Source organism: Oxyura jamaicensis, chromosome 4, assembly GCF_011077185.1.
Source record: "Oxyura jamaicensis isolate SHBP4307 breed ruddy duck chromosome 4, BPBGC_Ojam_1.0, whole genome shotgun sequence".
NCBI lineage: Eukaryota > Metazoa > Chordata > Aves > Anseriformes > Anatidae > Oxyura > Oxyura jamaicensis.
Window position 1 is genome coordinate 56,848,262 of NC_048896.1, and position 13,840 is coordinate 56,862,101.

The 13,840-nt window shown below is 42.3% G+C and overlaps 1 long non-coding RNA gene across 2 annotated transcripts in view; it reads left to right on the forward strand.

Annotated features, from left to right (window-relative positions):
* Nucleotides 1-3,220: 3,220 nt before the first annotated feature.
* Nucleotides 3,221-13,840, forward strand: part of LOC118166815 — a 44,738-nt gene continuing 34,118 nt past the window's right edge. For both annotated transcript variants that reach the window (XR_004750738.1, XR_004750739.1), the window contains exon 1: nt 3,221-3,325. This is a non-coding gene — a long non-coding RNA (uncharacterized LOC118166815). The remainder of the gene's footprint in view (nt 3,326-13,840) is intronic.

Here is a 13,840-nt window from a genome sequence, read left to right on the forward strand (position 1 = left end):
TTTGTTTTTCCTTCCTACATTAAGAATTTATTGAATGGATTCAGCATTTGTTAAGTACCCATCGGTAAGCTCCCGTTCAAGCAGTATTATTTTTTGCTAGTGAACTAAATTCTTTAGCTGGTGAGTTCTTGCTTTGGGTTGTTCTCCAGACACTGACTTTATGCAAGCAAAGGGACCTCTGCACGCCAGGTGACTGTGGCAGGGTTGGGAAGAGTGCACGGTCTGTATGCTTGTTTTGGTACCGATTTCTTCTGTGTCTTTAGTCAGACAAATCCAATTAAGCTTGGGTGTCTAATATGCATGGTGACACTTCATTCTAAAATCTGAACACTTTATGTAGGCGTCCAGCTAGGATGCTAGAAAGCAAAGAGCTTTGTTCACAAATGAAGGCAGAATAGAATTAGGAAGAGATCACCTTTTGTACCCCAGCGCCGCTCATCTCTGCAGCAATTACGACCTGACGGACGGTGGGGCAGCAGCAAATGCACCCTATGGAAATCAGTGCTGGTTTCCTTAATACACGCTTGTGTGCGGCGTAAATCCTGGTCTGTCTCTGAGGCAGGGGTGAGACCTGTGAGACGGGCAGCAGCAAGCAGGATGGAGACTGGAGTCACTGGAGAAATCCCAGCAGAGGCTGCCTGGCTCATGAGTCAGAGGTCTGCACTTCACCTCCACCTACCCTATTTAGAAGAAATTCTGTCCCTGCCTGCCTTATCTTCTGCACTTATCTTGGTGCATTTACCCATGAAAACAAAGAATAATAATCTTTGTAACGTGTGAAGTGGTTTGAAGTATTTTCTGACCTAGAGGATCAGAGTGTTTAGTGCCTATTCCTGTGATGGGCCTCTGGTACTTAAACATGCAGTGGTGAGTCAGAAGAATCAATTTGTTGCTTCTGCGAGGGCCATAATTCATCCTCCCTGATTGAAATAATCAAGGATGCAGAGGCGGCTCTCTGCTTCTGAGTAAACACTCCTTTTATGTTGCTTTAACACAAATACCTGACGCTAAGTGGGGATACACAAAAGGAAGTCAGGCTGCAGGCTTTTTCCTGAAGTAGGTGTTTTGTGACGGATTAATGGCAAATCACGATACATTATTTATCAGATAATAAGTGTGATAATTGTTCTTATTTATCATGATTCTCACTCAGCTCGTTCTACTGTCATTCCTTCAGTCACGCTGCCCCTGGGAATTCACCAGACGAAAACCGGTCCAAAGGTCATGCCAACAATTTTCAGTCATAATGGCATGCTGATTACCTCCTAATTGAAAAGTGTAAACTACAGACACTGTAAGTAATGCAAGTGACCCCTGTCCTCACGGCACAACGTGGAGAGCCCCTGCCTGTCTCAACCAGCCACAGAGAAGAAGGGAAGAAGCAAACCTTTTCCTCATCGTGGGAACATGACATTTATGTATAGATAAAACATTATGGAAGCAATACAGATAAGTTTGGGACTCAATTCTGAGGTGCACACTAGCAAAGCCTTTTGAACATCAGTCAGAAACCCAGCTCTTTTTGTTGGCAAGGTGTGAAGATAATTATTGCAGTTTTGCTGCCTCTGTATTTATGCTTCTTGTCACAAGGAAGTGCAAAAAGAGCCATGTGCCAAGCAGGCTCATAACTGTAAGAGTGGAAGAAAAAAGCAGAATCTATGTAAAATATTTTCAAAAATTATTTTGTCAAAAAGCACAAATTACAATGCAGGAAACTCACTGATTTTATTCTTTTATATCTCTAAGGTATTCTGGCAGCGTGATGTTAACACAAAACTCTAACATGCTGCCTATGAATGAATGCAGCATTGCCATTACTTTGTTCTGCAGTTTCTCCTCAAAGCCCATACTAACCGTGCAGTGTCTTTTCCTCCTAAATGATGTTTTCCCCAGAAATTCTTATCACATATTCTTCTCACACTTCTCTTGTTGTCAGCCCCACATCCTTTATTTGGGATTGGTCTGACTAGAGTCTGCAAACAGCAAGTTTTTAGGTTGCAGCTGTATAATCTTTGGCACGTACCTTACATTATTTTGTCTCCCAACCTTCCAAATAAAATTAATACGTAAAGGAGTATAAAATATCTGTCTCTATATAGGTACAAAAGGAGTGTCAGACTGAAGAAAGCATTTCTGAGCAGCGGATAGAGCAGCCCACCTGTGATTCCTATTTCGTGGTGTTCCTTTTACTGTGCAACTGCTGGCCAGCGTTAACCTCACTGAACTGATAAATTCACATCCTTACACCAAAATGATTTCCTCTGGATTTACTCTTGGAAGCCTGAGAAATATTCTGAGCATACCAAGACTCAGAAGTAAGTCACCCGAATGCCAGAGCATAACTATAAGACAGCACATGGACTACACAGTTTTTCTTAAGCAAAGGTCCTGAGATCAGCTATTAGGACACAGTAGGCCTGTTGTTTTCTCCCTGGGTTATTCATCAAGGTATCTCCCCTCTTAAAATATTAGAAGAGCTTCAAGTTACCCAGACTAGGGAGAGCAGATGATTTAATGCATACAGCGGTGACTCCTGTTTCTATTTAGAACAGGCCTGAATAAATATTATGGCTAAGCAGCATAAAACAGCTGTTCCACACTGTGGGTTTTTTATTACACTTCATGAGCGATGCTTTGTACATCTTATCTGAGTGGAATTTAATTTTACTGGCTTTACACATGTACAGGGCAGTTGTCTACATTTGCGTTAGTTTGCCTTTCCAAGAAAAATAGGTGCTCTTTACTTTCTTTAGATGCCTGCTTTAGTATGAATTTAATTGTGCCATAGAGACGTGCCTGCTTAATTTTCATTGATTTTGAAAGGAGCCTGGACAACCAAGTCAGATACAGATGTTGAAATCTGATCAGATGAATCCCAATCTTTTAGTCCAAAGTAAGTGCATCCTGTAAAGAACTGAGAATGACATTTAGATGGCTATAAGATTCTTACTTCCCTGTTTTTCCAGAAAAACAAAAACAACAAACAAGTTATTTGAAGAATGGAACTATGTCTCAGTTTCAGATGTAGAAGTTGGTTCAAGGTAAGTTACACTTCTGTACTGGCAAGGCAGTTTAGTTCTATTTAACCACCATTTTTAATACTTTGCAAAGCTTTATACACATTTTTTTTTGTTTATTCTGTTTTTTAAAAAAGACACTTTCTGCAAGGAAAATCAAATGGTTGAACAGAGCCCACTCTGTGTAATGGCTTCCAGGTGTTGTCACAAGTGCAAACGATCTGGTCAAGGTTAGCAGCCATTTACTCCTGAGAAGTAGTACCTGGCCTTGTGTGCTCCTAGTTCATTGCAGAGAGGAAATACAACAGGTAAATCTAAACCACAGTAGAGATTACCAGCAGGATTAAAAATAAAATTCTGAGATTTCTCTCGACTTGTTTCCTAGTATTTAATCATGTTGGGAATGTGCCTGTTACCCATAGTCGCCTCTTAGCTGAGACTGGTAACGTTCCAGGGAAAGGTCAGCGGTTTCTTTGAGGTACGTTAATTTTATTCCCTGTAACAGGGTGCTCTGTCCTCAGATTGCTGGGAGCCTAAGGGGATGTGTTTTGATAGCAGAGCACAAACTTGTACCACTGTGAAATCACATTTCAGAAAAAGGATGGGTAGCATAAATTGAGTCTGTTCTAAGATTTTATTTTTTCTTATGAATGAGCAAGTTAGAGGATTTTATCAGTAGCCTGGTAAACAGAAAATAGGATTTTTGACAAAGTGGCTACAAATTTATGTCTTTTCTGAATTCTTTTTGTTGACTGACTAGTAAAGAAAATAGATCCTGCAGGTATTTGAGCTGACATCTAATTTGTTTTAGCAGTAATGTTCATATTTGCAACTAAATCCTTCTGAGAATAAGTGGATCTGTCCTGTTGACTCTTAGTTTAGATTAGGATTAGCAAATACAATGCTTGTGAATCTTAATGCGTTTATTCTTGAGCAATGAAATTACTGAAGAATCTTGTAGGCCGACTCTGGTACAAATCAAGCTGCAAGCTCAATCTCTTTTACTTCTGAAAATACAGACTATCTATTTACCTTCTTTTTCTTAAAATACAGTTGAAACAGATAACTGGAAATTTCATAATTGAGAAAGCTCGGAGGAACTGCAGCTGCTAAAGTGAGTGGCTTTATAACTTCATCTATTTCACATTTCAGTATTTCTTGAGCATGCTGATTAAAGTACACAAAAATTCATTTGCTATACATGCTACTATGTAGTTCAAATCAGCACTTTTCCATGTGTTATCACTTTAGTGCTGTTATGTTGATACAATTCATTTGCTCTTGTTCTTCATTACTATGCAGTAATGGACTTAAAAATAAATAAATAAATGAAGTCTGGGACATAACCCTGCAAGAGCCCCCAGGCCTGTGGGCAGAGCTCTGTAAATTGTCACAGCTCCATTGCCTTCAAATGGCTAAATGTTAATGCCTCCCACAGCTGAAGGCTATCTGCCTGCTGTGAGATACACCAACAGCTTTCTTTCTTTCTTTCTCTTTTTTTTTTTTTTTTTTTTTTTTCCCAGTGGCTTGTTCTCTGCAGTGAACGTAATAGCAGCCCTAAGGACCACATCCAGCTGACCTAAATTTGGCAGTGCCTCTTCAGTCGTTGCCTCCCTGAGCTTGGGTGATGCATCCACCTCTCAGGGTGAAGGCATGTTAGTGGTTCCTGTCTGAAAGCGGGGACCTGTAGCCACCTGAGCTACTTGTTGCTGGCTTCACCAGCAGCAGCCAGTAGCCCATATTCAGGGTGTGACTTGGAATTGTGCTGTAGGAGCTCTTGTAAGGTGCCTTTGCTGTTCTATCTGTGCTTTCCTTAGTAGGTATTACTTTAGCGGTATCAGCTGGTGTAAACAAAAATTGGCTGTAAATAAAAGCTATTTTTTTTTTTTAATGGATTGTGTGACTCAGTGGAGAATCACGCAGAATAAGGAAAATGGATGTAATGCTTTGTTAAGGTGTAAGTGATGCCCAGTATTCTCTGCTAAGCAGCTGCATTGTAATAGCAGTTGTTGGATCCCTCGAGTTTCAGAAAAACCTGGATTATTACCAGATAATGCCTTATCTCTGAACTGATCCAAGTTCAAAGGCATGCCCTTCTATTTTGTGCCTCTTGAAAAGTTAATGATATCTCTCTGTGAAAGAGCTACGTGAACTGAGCAAGAGAGATGTATTAATGTAAGCTGGAAATGTAAGGAACAATGCCTTCTTGAAGGTAGATGTGTTGCTAATGCATTCATTCTCCTGCTTCACTTACCTCCAGTAGCTCATCTCTAGTCTCAGGGAGAGCACAAACGTTACACGTTACAGACCACGGACGGTTGTAGGCACTCAGTACCTCTGAAACCTTTCCCTTTTTATCCTGCAAACATTAAAGGTAATATAAAGGTGACCTTCAAACTTGGATTTAAGACTGAAGTAATTTCCAAGCTATTTGGTTTTAAAACCGGCTCAGACTGATTTGCCCTTTCTGTTGTTTGTTAATGTCTTTGGGGGATTGGGGATGGGGTGGAAGGACTGTGGGGTTGGGCAGAAATGCCTCCACACCATGCGTCTAGCAAAGAGGTTTGGCTTCTGCTCCATGTGCATGGTCTGAGAGAAGAAGGCAGGGGTGAGCTGAAAAAAGAATTTGAAACTCGAGCTGATGTGGATCTGGGCACAGCTGCAGGGAGTGTAAAGGTTTGCACATCAGTGCTGAGAATCAACTACCGTGCTTGGACCTTTATTTGCACAGGACAAACTTTCTCCAGTCCTGCTTAAGGGGCAGCCTCAAATCCCAGTGACTTGGGTTTTGTGTGCATTTTCAGAAATGTCCTGTCAGTACAAATTCATTATATTTGCAATAGACAGTTCAAACTAGAGGAGCGTAAACGCATGATGTGAATGCAATTTACTGTGTTGTTTAGCTTGGTAGACCTGTGACTTTTAGAAAACCCAGGGACCGGTGAGTGTCAAAGAGATCAGTTGGCATTGCGAGCTCATGTTTTGGATGGCTGAGAGATTTTTGAGGATCAGGAGGAATTTCTAAGCAAAGTTTGGTTTTGATCACATTCCGTTCTGGGTTTTCAGTGTCCTTTTAAGCTGCTCTTCCTCTTATCTCCAAACCCTGCTTCAAGTCCTCAGAGTCCCCCACCAAAGGGCAGTTGGCATTTCAACCCAGTCTGTTTCATCCCGATGCTAATCAGCCTTGCCTCCTCCTGGTGAATTAGGTAGAAACACATCTCTGTGAAAAACGTGGGTGGTTTTGATAACTAAGGCTTGCAAATAAAAATGGGGTGCTCTGAATTTAGCAGACCTAGGATTACGCTCATGGTTGGCACTGCCTTTAAGGTGGTGTTGCATCACGTTTGACGCTGTTGTAGGTGTATCAGACAAATTGCGAAGAACTGGAAGTTTCCCATATCATTTCTAATAGTGCAGTAAGTCAGAGGAAAATGTAAATTCCCTGCATTTAATGAGAAGTCTGGCAGTGAGTGAGAACCTTCTGAGATTTCCTCTTGTGCTGTACAGTCTGCTGGTAAGCTGGGACCATAGTTGTTAGACATAGGCTGATGGAGATGCCGATAGCAAGCAACAGGGGAAGGTGTGCTGATTTGTCACTGGAGAGATAACTCCAAATAAACAGAAGCTGAACCAAACTCCTTATCAGCACTTTCCTTCCAGTCTTGGGGAGAAAGGTCTTTTCTTTTTAAACATAACATCACGTGCATACAGACCAAATAATGAGAAGACAAGCAGTCCTCGGTTGTACAGGGGAAAATTATCTCAAGCTGAGCAGCATGCAAGTGGATTTGCACTTTCTACTGGCACACTCTATCAACATAACTATTTAAACTTCACCTGGATTTAGCTTTTACTACTCCATATTGCTGCAGCTATCCTCATGGAAACTGCTTCTGCCTGCTTTGTCACAAGGATCAGTTGCTGTCCTTGCGCTTTTGTTGGAGTGCTCATTTGGCTGAAGGGTTACTGATGTCTCTGTGGGATCTGCAGAGCTCTGTGTCCATCTCTCCCTGTCTGTAGAAACAGGCTTCCATGCTTATCATAAAAGGAAGTGATTGCAGCCTATATTCTTTTGTAGTATGCTTAAGTTGTACTTAATCTTTGCAAATCTAATGAGGGGCTGGGTGGAATAGGCAGGACGGGAACTTAACTGATTCCCTCTAAGTGAGCTTAATAACAACCAGGAGTGCTGCAAATGGATCAAATTGCCTTCAAGTGTCAGGCAGTTTTAACCTTTGATAGTGGGGTAAAGCTTTTCTGGAAGCTACATTGTTTGATTGGAGATGCTTGCTTGCTGTTCTCAAGGAGGTGTGCATGGAAAGAGCCTCAAAATTGCTGAAAGCCAGTGTCAGAGGTTAACGTGTCTTTTGGCGCAAACCTGCCATAATTACTGGCAAAAAGGGAAGACGACCATGGCAAAGAATTGTACCTGCCTCTCATGAGCAGCATGCTTGATCTGCAGTGAGAAGACATAAGAAACACTACATTTTGTGCTTCTGTATGAAATGCGCACCAAAAAGACAAAAGCTAAAGTCTGGGGGAAAGGTGTAATTTAAATAACCAAATTCAGACATCTGGCTTACAGTACTGAGGCTCTGTTACTGCTTTCGTACCTGACGGTGCATGCCTCTTTGCTTTCCTGTACTTAGGAACTACTTCAAAAATTTGGCTCCTGTTTTTAAAACCGTAATTGCTTGTGTTAGAGGAAATTTTTATTAATCTTTTCCTGAGTTACCAAAAGAGACTAGCTTACCAAAGACAGCACTGAGGGCTTGCATTTCCATAGCGTCCTCTCTTCCAAAGGATGCAGGTCACTTGGTTTGGGTTATAGCTGTCCCTTGGCTGTAATGGGGAGCCATGACACGTAGCAGCCAGGCAGCTATACTCACTGGCAGGCGTTTATAGCTATAACTCACTTTTCTATCGTCTGGTTCAGAACAGAAAAGGTTCCTGTTATGCGCCGGGCAGGACAAAGTCTGGAAAAAGAAACCAACAAAGCACTATTGAAAGCATGGAAGGTGTTTATAGGTAGGTAGCATGCAATTACTTAGCTGGCATTGAGTTGAATGCTGACCCTGTAAGAGCCAACATCTCGCTGACGTATAGGCTTTTTAGCTATGCATGGTTTTGGACGTGTCCCCCATATAATCTAAGTCTATTTTGTGCCGTGGTCTTTCTCCCCATCCTCTCACACATAAACTGCCTTTGGCTTTGGCACTAACAGCAGCATAAGTTAATCGAATTCCACACAATTTCACCCTTCTGTGTGATGTTTCACTTGAGAGCAGGCTTTGGGGTGTGAGAGATTCATATGGCATGTGCACAATTTCAGGGAAAGAAGGGGGAAAATCAGGACAGACTGATAAGTGACCCAGCTAACCTCCCTCCCAGTATACAACCCTTGCTTTTTTCTTCAATACACTCTCTTTCAAAGCAATCTCAGTCTTTCATCAGAGCTTTCCAGTGCACTCCCAATGGGTTTACATAAATCTCACTGTTCTTGCTCTTTTTTTCCCCCTCCCCCCCAAGTCCTCGTGTTTCCATTTCTTTAAATCTTTTATCCTCAGGTTGCTACCGATGGCAATACGGATTACCTATCGGCACCTCCAAATATTTCACAAAGTCCTTGCCTGTTCTCACCCTGCAGAGCTTACAGGCACAGATGTGATGAAAGAAATTTGAAAGGCACAGCTAGGCAATCCTGAGCCAGGCTGAGTGCATTCCCCTTTTTACAGCTTATTGCTTTCTGGATGTTTCTTTTGACCGGTCATCAATCATTGTGGTGGTAACTCTGAAGTTATTCCTGAAATATCTGTTCCTCTGACAAAACTTAACAATAGCACATACAGTGCGAGAAAAGAAAGGCGTTTAACTTGGGGCTTCAAGTTAAACAAGGGCTTTGTTCTGACTCTGGTCCACCCCTACTCCCCTCCCCTTTTTTTAAAAGTAAAGATTTTCCTCAGCAGGACCCCACTTGTTAGCCTGCGAGAGACCTCTATGTGCATAAGTGGTGATCAGAAGCAGCAAAGAAGCGGGTCTGAAGACAAACTGGGGTGCACGCAGCCTCCTACAGAAGGGCTCTGGGGCACGGAAGAGAAAAGCAGGACGCCAGCTTAGAGCTTCCTTTCAGCTGCCAAACCTTACCTTTCCTGGGAAGTTTCTTAGAGTTCTTCAACTCTGGAAGCCCAGTGAGCCCAGCAGCAGAGGCAGATCTGACGGATGGAGCAGGCCCTCAGAACCTGGCGCAACCTTTCAAAAGGCAAAGGAGCATAAGGAGCTCTGTGCAGCCCAGCTGTGCCTTCTACAGGGGCTCAGAGACACTGTGTGAGCGCGTGTGGTTGCCTCTGCCTGCATCGGGGGCCATGGGGCAGCTGGTATGAGGCAGTAATTTGAGGGGCCTTATCCTTCAGGAGGTGCTGCAGTCCCAGGTGTTTGCTGAAATGCTTTCCCTCTGGGTTGTATCCGGTTTTTATGGGGTGAGAGGTAGAAGCGAGTAAAAATAACTCCTGTCTTTACCCTGTTCCTGCATTGGTAGGGCTCTTCCCAGAGCTTTGATTTGCTCCTTTCCTTTGCTTGGGTTATTTCCATTTTAAGGCCTTGTACGCTTAGAAGTGAATCACCCTTGTAATTGAGCTGCAAGCTGTGAGCCTTTCTCCGTTCTTTGATTAATCTGGTCCATTGATCAGAATCATTTTTGGGAAACTCTGGAAGCTTCTGAGTTGCTCTTGGTGTTTAAGATGTTCCCATGCTTTTGATTAACTCAAATAAAAGAGTCCTGGCAGGACTGATGGATTCTTTTGCCCCAGTAGTGATGCTGGCAGTTCATTCTTGTCCATCAGCTCGACGCTTTGCAGAGAACTTGCAAATGAAGAAGTTTTTGTTACCACTGGATAGAAAGGAAAGGGAAATGGTCTAGATTAGTCAGACTTCAGTGGCTATTTGCAGCAAAAGGCAGAAAAGTTCAACAACCAGATTGGAAGTGGGGAAGAAAAAAAAAAAAAGATTTTTCAGATGCCAAAGGATCCAGTCATCCATCCTTAACCTCTGGAGTAAAACTCATCTCTAGTGTAAATACAGGAGTTACGCTGGGGATTGAGTTAGCTGCAAGTTTACAAGAGGCAGCTCTCAGCAGATTGGCATTGCACAAAAGCTTCCTATAGAGCCCCCAGTAATTTATCTGTGAAGAAATTGCCAGGCTTTGTGGCTCTTTAAAAGTTCAGACTGCCTCATTTTTCCTGGAAATTGTTTATTTAGCTTCTTTAGTTCTACTTGTCCAAGCAGCTGTTCAGATGCCCCAGATCCTGCTGTGGTGGTTGGCAGTATACAAATACCTAGGTAGAAAGGTTTAGTCTGCAACTATTTCATTGTGAGAGAGCTTAAGATTGTAATGGATCTGGCATCAAAATGAGGAGGAAAAAATGGGTGTAAATTGCAGTGGAGGAAATCTGGATAAAACGTTAGGAAAAACTTGTCAAAGATAGTGATGGTCAGAGCACTGGGAAATAACATTGTGGACTCTGCCTTGCGGGAGGCCTCCAGGATGAGGTCTGAGAAACATTTGTAGGGAATAACATGGGTGTAGCAGAATTGTCCTTGGGGCAGGAGCCTGCAGCCAGTGCCTCCCTTCCAGCACTACAGCTCTGCTACTCAGACACGCCGGCAGTGTGAAGGCAGTGAGCCTGCTGCAGGTTTGCTCAGCTCAAGTGGAAGAAAGGAGAAAAGGCACTGAGGTTTGTTTTGTGTGCCTTCTTGTCAGCCCCAAGGCGTTGGCAGCGTGCGTTTCCTGCATTTAGGATGAATAGGAAGGACACATACAGAAGTCTTAATTCTGCATTCATTTTAGTTAACCACAAAAAAAGGTCATTTTATTTTAATACATGCACACTACGCCACACACTACGTTTCAGTAGCTTTAGCTAAATGCAGCGCTCCAGGCTGTCATATGAAAAGATCATTTAGGATTAAAGGTAGTGTATATTTTTATTTGCCCAATCCCAGGCACAAGCAATTAGACACGTGTGATTTCTTGCTCAAAAATAAGCTGAAAAAGACAACTGCAGGCATTTCTGGGAACTCTTGAATGGCAGTGCCATATGCTGTGCTTATATTGGAACAGAAAATAAATACGTTTCCCTGCCACATTTTGCAGATTATTTTGGGTGATAAACTGTGGGAGATCAGTAAATGCCTATTACTGATTAACGCTTTCAGGAGTGCTACAGGAACAATTCCCAGTGTCCTGGGGAAGGGAGTGCTTGGGGGGCCCCCACAGCACAGGGAAGCGGCCCCTGTCCAGTCCTGCTTTCTGTGCTTATCTGGTGGTACCGGGTTGCAGTGCAGGTCCAGGTCTTCCACCACATCTACTCTGGTGACTTTATGGGGGAAGGTGGGCAGGCTTATGGGCAGGGTAAAGACTTTTACATCTTCCCCTTCTGATTCTGTGCCACCAGTCTGTGAGGCGCGGGCTTTCATGTCTCCTGATGCAGTTGCAGCTCTCTCTCCCCATCTGTACGACCATCACCATCTGCTAAATGGGAGTTTTTTGTTTATGATTTGGGTAAAAGAGCTTTTGAGGTGTGAGTGTCTGGCTCCATAGGGAGGCCTCTAAAGAACCATACCTGTTTTTCGGGATGTCCAAGGTCAGAACTGGATAGGATTTTTGAGATCACTGGCATCTAGCATGCATTTATGGTTCTGGCATTAAAGCAGACCACATTATGTTATTTCCCTTGTTTTCCTGCATTTATGTTGTTTGCTTATTGCTTTTTGTTGGCTGGGCATGTTCAGTAACTGCTTGTAGTATGCTGGCTTCAGTAGTTAATGATTTATTTGTTTTAAAGAAAACTCTTTTTGCCATGTTCTTTTTCTCCAGGAGCGTGTTCTGCTAGTCTAGATGAATATTGATTGATTGTATTTGTAAGTCTGAGAGAATGGATTTGCTCGGGATTAATTTGGCTCTCTAAACTGTAGTGTGGACCTTGTACAGTATCTCATCAGCAGGCAAAGCCACTGCTGCATCTTCCAAGCTGGGATAAGAGTTGGGCTTTCTTTTTGGTTTATGCTCCTGAGCATCAGATTTACTACTGCTGTAAAAAGGGTTTACTCAGTGTGCCCAGTGGAGCAGTGTCTACCAGAGGTTAATCCAGTGGTGAACATCCTCTGTACTGTGTTTGTGGCAGCACAGATCTTATGGATTTCTGCTTTCTTCCTTGTCTGCAGTGCTCCTGTTTTAAATGATGAAAGGATTTTAAACCTGTGCAAAAAATGGCATCCTTGCTGAGGGCAGAGTGGATCATGCAATTTATAGGGCATATCTGCTACAGGCTTGTAAAGCCTGGGAGTTGCCTACTGGAAAGGAAAGCTGCCCTTCCTTATGGGGTGTTGCAACAGCTGAGTCAGCAGGAGGGGTTGAACTTGCAAGTCTCCCGGATTTATGAAAGAGAACGCTGCCAAGATGCAGCCATTCATCAAGGGCCTTCCCCTTTTTTATTCAAATAGTTTTTTTTTTTTTTTTTTTTTTAATTAGATTTAGGTTTTACCATTGTCACTAGGTTTTACAAAATGGGTTATGGAAGCTTAGAGGGAGATATTAAGATGTGCAGGAGTAACCACTAATTTACAGGCTGTGCTTTCTGTGGGTGGGTTTGCTATTTGTGAGATCATGAGAGCAAAAGTATATGTTAGCGTATTAATAGGGAAAATAAGTGAAGGACATTACAGCCTGTGCAGATTATCTTGTCACCGGGTCTTTTTACGTTCCTTCTGCAATACTGCCTTGTCAACTGTACTCCTTGTTTGGTATTTCTTCCACTCCATTTGCCTGAAGGCCTGTTTTAAAACAACAAGAGAAGCAGAGTGGTTGTTTTCTGTGTAAGAAATGTTCTGTTTTTAAATAGAATTTTCAAGAATCGTAATGTGTTTTGTGAATGATGGAGCTATCGTTTCCTGAGATAAAGCATCACTTCTTTTAGCATAGAAAAGAGAAAACAAAGGAAAGGTCTCTGCAGTCTGTTACTCTGACATCTTACTATTAACCAAAGTTAGGTGTCTAGGCTAAGCCTGGTGTTGTCACTCCCTCAGTAGTAAATGAAGAGAGAGAAGCACCTGAAGGGCTTGGTCCATCTGAAGAGAGGTTTCTAAGATGCAATTTGCTTTTGGAACGGCTTCTTCCAGCAACTACAGACAGAGCTCAAACAGAAGATGAAAAGTAAATGCCGTTTAAATGGTTAGTATCGTTTGGATAAATCCAACACTCGTTATGAGAATTCTCTCTTCTGGGAAAGTCAAAACAAACAAAATCATTTAAATTAAGCTTCCTGTGAGAATTGTGACTTCTGAGCAAAATCAAACCCTGAAACATATGTTTGAAATGATCTTTGGGAATTGTTTTGCAATGTGTCCTTTTCCAGTGTAATGTGAGCCTTGTGTGGTATGGTATGTGAGACAGCTTGGAAAATATGAGTTGTAATGGGGAATAAGGGCAGGAGACAGCCAGGTGGTTCTTTATTTAAATAAAACATTGAAGTAGTGTATGGAGTGGGTACTTGTATGTTTTGGGTCTTCTGTGTTTTATTGGTGGAAAACTGAGACATGCCATGGAAAAAAACTATGGCAGAAAACCTTTTTTTTTTTTTTTTTTTTTTTTTTTTTCCCAGTCTGCCTTACAGATGAGACTTCTGTGTCTCTGGAATACAAGTAGTGTGGTTTGTGTTTTAAGGTATAAACTCAGGCATGTGTGACTGACTTTTAATTCCAGGAGTTTGTGAGGACAGAGTGAGGCTAGGCAATGTCTGCCTGGGTGAAAGATGACAAGCTCTGTGTTG